The sequence below is a fragment of the Brienomyrus brachyistius genome, chromosome 7, assembly GCF_023856365.1.
Source record: "Brienomyrus brachyistius isolate T26 chromosome 7, BBRACH_0.4, whole genome shotgun sequence".
Lineage (NCBI taxonomy): Eukaryota > Metazoa > Chordata > Actinopteri > Osteoglossiformes > Mormyridae > Brienomyrus > Brienomyrus brachyistius.
The window spans coordinates 28,833,716-28,843,338 of NC_064539.1; positions in this window are offsets into that span (position 1 = coordinate 28,833,716).

Genomic DNA, 9,623 nt, shown 5'->3' on the forward strand with positions numbered 1-9,623 from the left:
TCTGTGTTGGCTCATACAAGTATGCACAGTAATATTAACACAACTACTCTAATAACAATGCAAAAAACACAGAAGACAAACTAATGGGTAAGACTTAATCCACTATAATTAAATAAAAGGGATTAATCTGCATGCGTGCGATCGTCCCATCCATAGTTTTGGGTAAATTCATTTGTTTAGAGCACTGGAATATCCAGACTGCTTTAAAAATAAATTGGTGGATTCATTCATGGATTAGTTAATTAATTTACTGGATATTTTCTGAAAATATGCACTAGACTATCACATCCTTGCATATGCCAGAAGTGTGTGGTTAATTTATTTATTGATTTATTTATTTTATTATTCTGGGTGGCAGTTAAATAGAAGATTCATCTTGATTGTCTGGTAAATGGATAGTTTAGGTACCCGCATTTAATTATGTATAATATTCTTTTGCCCTGTTTTGTGCAATCTCGAGGGTGGACTCATTCAAATCATCGACTTGAAAGTTTGAAAAGCTCCAGTGACAAGAATATTAATATGCCCACCAAGTCATATGTGTTTCAGCTCATACATATTCAATTTCCCCCATGGTCCAAGGATTTATGTCAAACTTCGCTAAACTTGTAGCTGCCGTCCACGCCAAATAACGGCATGCAAGAGCGAAGCTACCGCAAGCTTCAGAGGTGCACGAGGTCGGAAGAAGCGAGGGTGCAGAGGGGAGCTGGGGTGTGGGGCCCCCACTGTGGTCCAGCTGCTGGTATTAAAAAAAAAAATCGTTTGTTTTGTAAGACAATCATGAATCGGAGTTGAGGATTATCTGTTCATTAACAATGGCTTAGTGGAAGGCAGTCAGGTGGAGCAAACGCCCACCCGCTAATGAAGTTTAAACAGATAAACTTTATGTAATTACGGCTAATTAGCAGAGGCCTGGGCTCTAGTGCTCTTTGATCTGCCCGGTGCACTATTATGCTCCTCGCAGATAGCATCTCTCGTTTGCCTCCTTACACGGGGGCAGTGGAGATTAACCAGGGGTTAATGAGAGCGAAAGCGAGTGTGAGTGACTTTCTGGCTTTTGGAGGGGGGTTAGCGGGAGGGGGGGGGTGGCTTGTGATTGATGTGTTTGCGCCCCCAGAAGCCGTTCTGTTTTTCCGAAGCCCCACAATTGCAGGGCGAGGATCGGCTGTCAGGCCAGAGGCCACGTCACAGGACAGAGGACCGGGCGTTTGACGGGAGGTGCCCTGGGGGACTCGCGCCCTCTGACAGGGCAGTGTTTGGGGGGGGATGGAGATATGCACTGTCCAGTGCTGAGAGGTTACCAGGGGCAGCAGGGAACACTGCTGAGGGTGAGGTGGGGGGTGGTGGGGGGGTTGGAGCAGACTATTTAACTGACCTGACTCGGAAACAGGCAGAAGGCCCCTTCAGTGCCTGGCTGTGGGAAACCAGGGCTCTAGCAAACACGCATCTTTGTTCTGGAGGAAACATATGGCAGAGAAGGTGTGAAGCTCACTGCTACCACTCACTCCTATTTTCCTGAGGCTCTTGGAGGGGAAGGGGCACCATCACATGTTCACTGGTATACCTTTAGCCATTTTTGTAGCTGGGAATTTATAGCAACAATGAACAAACTTCTGCAGACTGACAAAACTTGTGTGGCACAGCAGGTCAAGGATCTGTGTCTCTGTCCAGAACGTTATTGGTTTGAATCTTGTTCTGTCTGTGTAGAATAATCATATCACTGTTGCACCCTTCAGCAAGGCCCTTAACCCTGACCGCCGGGTGACGGCTAACCCTGTCCTCTGACTCCTAAAGTGTATGTATGTCTGTCTCTCACTGAGAGCATGATGAGATAAGCGAAAGTTACTCTGTTTCCACATGCGGGTGAATGAAGTACCTCGCAGTTAAAGTGTTCTTTAACATGGTCTTTATACTACTGTATATTAGGCATTTCTATCTGTCTGCTTTTTGTTTGTTTGCGATGTAACAAATTCTTTGCGATGCAACAGATTAATCCATATGCACAATGCAAGACGTAAGCGTTTGCTTCAAATGAGCGACACCAAAAGACACAAGACGCTTGTTAATGTTGTGATCAACTGGAAAGAGGAGGGGTCTTTGGGTTTGCTGCACTGTGACGCTACGGCACGCGGTGTGTGGCATGTTAATTTAGCAAGTCACAGGGAGACAGGGGAGGGGTCTCTGGGTTTGGCGCACTGTGACATCACGGCACGCGGTGGGCAGCATATTAACGAGCTGCAGGGCGACAGAAGCCCCTTTCATCCCCCTTTTCTGTCCTTTCACGTTTCCTGCAACTTAGCGTCTGAATGCGAATTTAAAGATAATTTGGAGGAAAGAATTCATTAAGTCATAATTAATGACAGTTTTCATTGAACAACACTCACAACTTAGTATATACATTTTTGTAGTCTTGTAGTAAGATAAGTGAAGTTTATTGATCCCAGGGGGTATTTTTAGTGCACACAGCCCCAAGTCACGTATATCGTACGAATATATATGTATAGATAATGTGTTTGTTTGTTTGTGTGGCTACTTCTGTTTTCTCTGGGGAACGTTACGATTTTGTTTTGCACCTTCCATCCTGACATCCTGGCGTTAGATGATTTAGCGTGTTACCTTGAGAGGCTCGATAGCAACATTGACTCTGGACGATCAGCTCCTTTCTGGGGTACAGACGTGGGGCGGCTCGCGCTGTTCCGGCCATAACCCTTAGCCTCTCTCCCCGACCTGCTGTCACCAGCAAATTCAAGCCCAAAGGACATCGTTTGACACGCCACCTCTCAGGCCAGGCTTTGACCCTCCTGACAGTGCAGACAATGCCCCGCCTGCTGCTGATTGTCCTTTGCTGTTATGCAAATACTCTCCCTGCCACCTCCCCCCCCCCCACACACACCCACACCCCAAAGCAAGAGGGGGTTGGTTGGGGGTAGGGGGGGGATCGTGATTCCAGCTTGTCTCCGGATTCCAGGCACTAAATGTATATTCGGACATTTTGAAAGTTCCCTTTCTCATGCACGTGGTAATAAACCCCAGTGATAAACTTTCGGCATCAGTATGTCACTGGACAAGAGAGACGCTGCCGTCCAGCTGAGATAATATCTATCCTTCCCTGCTATCCTTCTTCCCTCTCTTCTTACAGCATTTTGTCTGTGTGGCCTCTATGGGTGGGACATCATTGAAACCATGAATTAAGATCAATTTCCTTGATCAGACTTTGAAAGGGCAGCAGAATACTTGTGGGGGTTTGACAGGAAGTGCAAGCCGCCCCCACAGCTTCACCCACGCTTTCCATGACACTAAACGGCACTGTCTCCAGTGCCTCACTGCAGCAGGAAAGCATGGAGCAGCGTCTCATTGCATTCTGACCATTGTGTAACACGTCAATGACACAGAACACGGAAAAGACCGGGTTCTTTTCTTCGTGCCCTATCTGTAATCCTTTTTGTGACATATAATGGAATCACACACAGTTTTATTGTGAAGCCGCCCCCACCCACATACAGTTCAGTCAGCTACTTCTGTATATTCAAAGTATTCCCCTGGATGGTAGAATTATAATAATCAATTATATATAGTATTACTAGTATAGTATATACTAGTATATACTATATTTATAGTATATACTACATATACTATTACTAGTATATACTGTATTATACTAGTATATACTTTACATACTATTACTGTTAATTTTATTGTGCATCCATTTCTTTTCCAAAACACTGTTATCCCTTTGCAGAAGTTTGATGAGCGCTCTCAGGTACCATCACAGGTACCAAGGCCACACTTCTCTTTTATATGACATTCATCTAAAGAGCCTGGCACTCTGCTACCTAGTACAGTGGCTACATGAGTAGCTGAAGTGGAAGACAAGGAAGAAGAAAGGTAGCTGTGTTATTAGCTGCTGATGCACCGCAGGCTCGCGGGGGGCCCAGAGCCCATCCCACGCAGTGCGGAGCAGAAGGCAGGGAAGCACACGTCACAGGGAAAACACACACCAGCCTACACTACGGCAGCTGGCAATCCCTTAGCAACCCCTGTTCACCCGGCTGCACGTTCTTGGACTCGGGGTAGAAACTGGAACCCCCAGAGGAAGACACACACACACACACACAGTGGAGGCTATGGAGGCTTTAGCTGACAGTCCTAACCTCCGATCTATGGCGCCAGCCCCTTGTAAATTGTAAATGCTAATCTTAAATGCTAAGACTTTCCCACACTTTTTTGTTGCAAACATACTCCAGCCTCATACGATTCAAACAGTAAATGCAATCCCAATGGAACACAGGGCCCTGCGATTCTGTCACAGTGAATTTAATTACATCCGGTTATGAACACACAATCAAATCAAAATAATGACTATAATGAACAGCATTGTTTATATTAATCAGTAGCTGTTCTTAGCAGTGAGCGCTAGCATCGCGAAACCGGACGTGTGGGATCCGTTAGCCCACAAAGTCTGTGCAGATTTGTCAGTAGTTTACATCTTGGATTTTCCCAAAGTTTTCTCAGAATATTCCCACGGTACAAATGGGGGTGGGGTGGGGGGAGGGTGATAGAGAGCTGGAGAGAGAGACAGGGAGAGTGAAGGCGAGAGAGGAGGAATGAAATAAATAAACAAGAACAAGGGGAAAGAACAAAGAGAGAATTCTCGCTCTCTGGCGGCCGCGTTCCCATGAAAGGGAGAGCTCGTTAAAGCCAGCGGAACAGAAAGGGCAGCGTAACCAACGGTGTCGCTTATTGACGAGCTCCGGCCTGCCTGTGTCCCGCTAATGACGCTAATTGTGAGGCTCTCCTGTTAGGAGTCAATAAATGATGAGCTTCGTATGCAGGCTGGGACGGTTTATTTTGCATTTCCAAGACTAAGTACCGGCCCTGGTTGCCATTCAAGCCAGTGGACGTGACTGGGCCTTCTGACCAACAGAAAGCAAAACTTCTGTTAATCTCCAGTGTAAACACGTAACCCACATGTTTTCGTTGTCTGCATTTTTTTTATTTTTTTTTTGCTTGCCAGGTGCTTAGTTGGATTTTTAATTCTGGCTCAGACACATAAGGAAGGCCTGTGTATTTCTGTCTATGTGACTATAGGCCACATTCGGGGTAGAATAAACTACAGAACATCAATGCCTGTAAGCGTCTGCAGGCCGTGTGCGCACCTGCATCCTGAGGACATGTTAGCAAATTCATTTCATTATTTGTTCTACAGTATGTAGCGTCAGTGATGGGGAAAAGACCAGCTGTATCGAGTCCCATTCAAGACCAACACCTTGAAGGACAGAGTCCAAGTCAAGCCCAAGTCTTTGGGGGTTGGAGACCAAGTCAATATACCGAAACTAGAAAAAAATCAAGCCCATTTCTGAGACCGTTGCTTTAACTATTATTATTTACTATCTTCATCACCCCTGCTAATAATTACAAGTCAAGATTTAAATGCCGTATGATCCTATAATCTCTAACATTAGCATTTAATCACAAATACGAAACACTATACCACTGGTATCCTGATCAAATTTTCATGTGAGCCACTCATCAGGGTGAGAGATGTGTAATAAGCTGTATGTAAGAGTCCTAGATTTTATTGGTTATATTGGATGTTTATTTGAAATATAAAACAACATAACGAACACATACTGTAATTGGGTTCCTGTGCTGCTTTCAGCCTGCACACCCACGCTTGGGGGGGGGGGGGGGTCATGATATTAAAATTTGCTGTGGACAATACGATTTACCTGAGTGGGGGTCACAGGAGGGGGGGGGGACCATTTGTGCGTTTGGATAATGTGGGTGTTCTGGCACCCAGGTGAGATTCTGCAAAGTTTGAGCTATTCAAGACCATGCAGAAATGGTTTGGGCTCAGCGTGACTGCGGAGAGTGCCTGTAAATGTGACTGAAGTGCAGGCAGTGCTCAGGTTAAGGACGTCTGACTTACAGACAGCTCGTACTTACGGACAGCTCGTACTTACGGACAGCTCGTACTTACAGACAGCTCGTACTTACAGACAGCTCGTACTTACGGACAGACTGCCATGAAGCCTGTTGTATTACACATTTGAGCTGAATACAAAGGTTTGTACAGGCGCTACGTTGTAATGCCCATGAAAACATTGCGTGGCTTCGACTCGAGATACAGTACAGTAAATGTAAAGTGAAGCTACACCACAACCATATGTACCTGTTCTGACTTACCTACAAATTCAATTTAGAGATAGACTTGGGCAGTAGATATTTAATTTCTATAAAATTCTTGAATTTTCTATAAAATATACATACCATACACTTTTCCACTTTAAAACATCACGGCCTGTCTGGAGTTTATCATACTTATCCCAGAACCATAAATATATTTATTCTTTGAACTACCTTATTTACCCATAATCAATATAATATAAAATATTTACAATACTCTAGTATGAAGCAGTATATGTAGAGTAAATAACTGTGACTGTTTACCTAGATTATATGTTTTGTGGCTAAAAATATAAGGTGCAAACTTTGGGTCAAATCCGTCACGTTTTCCAGAAAAGTGCTGAAATCCCCAAGCATCCAGCAGTACTTCTGGGACTCGTACACGATGGTATCCCTCCCTCTCAGAGCTGGGGCAGTCAAGCATGTTTCAGAATTGGCTCCCTGACACAATCGGCTCCTGACTTAATGTGGACGGAGCCCTAGCTGGGAGGGCCATTGATCCCTGTAACAGCGCGATTGTGCCCTCCAAGAGTGGGTGGATGAGGGGTGGAGCGAGTGGGCCAGCCCCAGGCTTTGACTGAGGCCTAGCAGGTGTAAACATACAGCACTTTTCTCCCCATGAGTGAGCAACAGGCCCTATGAAGGGGTAAACAATAGTGTAAAAGATCTTGAAATAAATTTCTTTGTCCATGTAATTAGCTATGCTGGTTTTTTTTTCCAGACAGAAAAATTAACAATTTTACAAAAGATACATGATACAACAGCTACATGATTCTTGTAAGGTGAACAAATTAAATAATATTTATTAAATATTTATATTTACACTATTTAGGCAATATGCTAAAGTACAAAAGAATTCTTCTTCAGGATCCTGGCAATTATAATTCTTTAAAGACATTTGGTATTTTTCATCAATGAAACCATTTTTTTTTTGTTATACCTTATTAGTGTAAGCTTACTGCTGACTAATAAGCCACTTAAAGTAGCCAGCTGACGTGAAAACTGCATTTGTATCGTGACTTTGTTCGGTGTCCTTTTGCAAAAACTTTCATTGCTTTGAATGGGAAAATAAAGAAAACAATATTGACGAGTTAGCACTTTGCCCGGTGTTGAAGACATCGGTACCAGTAAGATTACTAATCCTTTTCTGTAGAAAAAGACTCTCGGCCTTAATAAACATCCAGGAGTATCAACAAATTGTAGGCGACATTATTATAATTTACATGTGGCTCGTGCCGACCCAGTGAATCACACGACGAATGACATGGTACAGCACAGTGCTGTCACCTTTGGGGTCATTCTCAGCCCCCGACCTACAGCAGGTAGGGTTTCCACTGAGGGAGACACGATCTCCACGAAAGATATCTGAAAGCTATCGAATTACACGTCCCAGGAACTGCCCAGGCCATCTAAAGCCAAGGACTCGCGACCTTCGCCCTCTTCTTCAAACTGAGAACAGATGCAGCTGTGGAGGTGACCTCCGCCCATAAATAAGCTGGTGTGGAATTTTTCACCACTTCGTTCACATTATTATTATTTCCCCCCCCCCCCCTCTCTGAATTATATTTGTTTTCAATCCTCGTGACTCGCATGAAGCCTTGTTCTTTGAAGACTTTCATTAATTACGTCCACTGCCAAAACTTTGTTATTGTTCCTGGCATTGGAATGAGCTTGTTTATAACTCTGACCCCTGGTGCTCTGGGTCCTAAAACGGCTCCTCTGTCAGCAACGGTTTCTGCTGAGGTTACCGTAGTGCTGTTTTCTCTTCGGGTATTTATGCTCTGAGGCTCTTTAAAGCAGGCCAGCAGCCCACCCCTGTTAAAAAAAAAGAAGAAATTATATGTTTTAAAGGAGAAAAAAACCAGGGAAGATGGGAAAGTTATGTCATCGGAGGAAAAAAATTCACAGTTGTTACGCGCACTTATGAACCAGTAATTTGTGTTCAAAAATAGAATGTGCCACAGTAATTTAAATTCACGTACTTACATTGAATTTACAAAGTTTCTCAGTCACAATGTATCAGTATTGTTATTATTACTGTTTTATGTAAACCAAAAGAATCTGTTATATTTTCACTAGCCAGGCCGAGATAACTCGAGATATTGTCACTCAGTAATTATTCACACCAGTAGTTAAGATGGTTATGTCCAAACAACATAATTTCGGGGACTAAGTTCACGGGATTTAGCTGTTGCATTGTGTTGTGTTGTGTTTGTTGTGTTGTGTTGTGTTTGTTGTGTTGTGTTTGTTGTGTTGTGTTGTGTTTGTTGTGTTGTGTTTGTTGTGTTGTGTTTGTTGTATTGTGTTGTGTTTGTTGTGTTGTGTTTGTTGTGTTGTGTTGTGTTGTGTTTGTTCTGTTTGTGTTGTGTTTGTGTTGTGTTGTGTTTGTTGTGTTGTGTTTGTTGTGTTGTGTTGTGTTGTGTTGTGTTTGTTGTGTTGTGTTGTGTTTGTTGTGTTGTGTTGTGTTGTGTTGGTTTCGGCCTCTGGATCTGATTCCTAGTCTGCCTTGATATCCTGGATTCCATTTGCCGCTTGTCTGACTCTCCTTCGAGCTACAATCCTGTCATTGGTGTTTTCCTGTTCTGCACGTTGCATCAGTCCCACCCCACAGTCTCGCATTTGTACCAAGCTGTTAGCGGGCCCAGTACCATCAGTACTATTTGAAAACCAAACTGTGAAAACAAAAATTCCGATAGGCAAAAGGGTGGAGGTCTAATTTACCCAAAATCTGCATAAATTTCATTGGAAAAAAATACTAATGCACATTTTGGCTTCTGTTTGTGTGTGAACACCTTTGATAAGTGAGACCTGTGGAACTCTGTGTTTCTGCAGTTCATGGTGTGTCTGTTTCATTGAGCTAGTGTTTGTTGTTCTTTGTTTGTAAAGTTCAAATTATTTCTTCTTATATATATATATATATATATATATATATATATATATATATATATATATATATATATATTTTAATTCTGCCTCACCCTGTGACCTATGTGGGTAGAAGATAGATGGATTGATGGATTCTGTCCAATGCCTGAAATGTCAAAGTTCTTTCAGTAAAGCGTGAACTTAATTCAAAGACCCCCAGTAATGGAAGAGTGAAAACACGTGTTATTTTTTAATACTCGGAGTATTTATGATTGCACGAATGACCCAGTTTGTATCTTTTCTTTAGCAGAGCTCTCTGGACCTCAAGTCTCTGCCTTCAGGCTGTTTTGTAAAAGGCGACATGTCAATCCAAGCTGCTGGGTTTAGAATGTTACTGCCACATCTTAAACAGCCTAGTAGCTATGACGTGTATCAGGACCACAGCTACAGGAGGCGTTGGTGTTAAAGTTGACACACTCACTCATGTAAGACTGTCACCTGTTCGTGATCTTTTCCAGTCTCAGAATTTTCACTACCAGATTGCTATGAAGGTTGTTGTAGGGTTGAGGTAG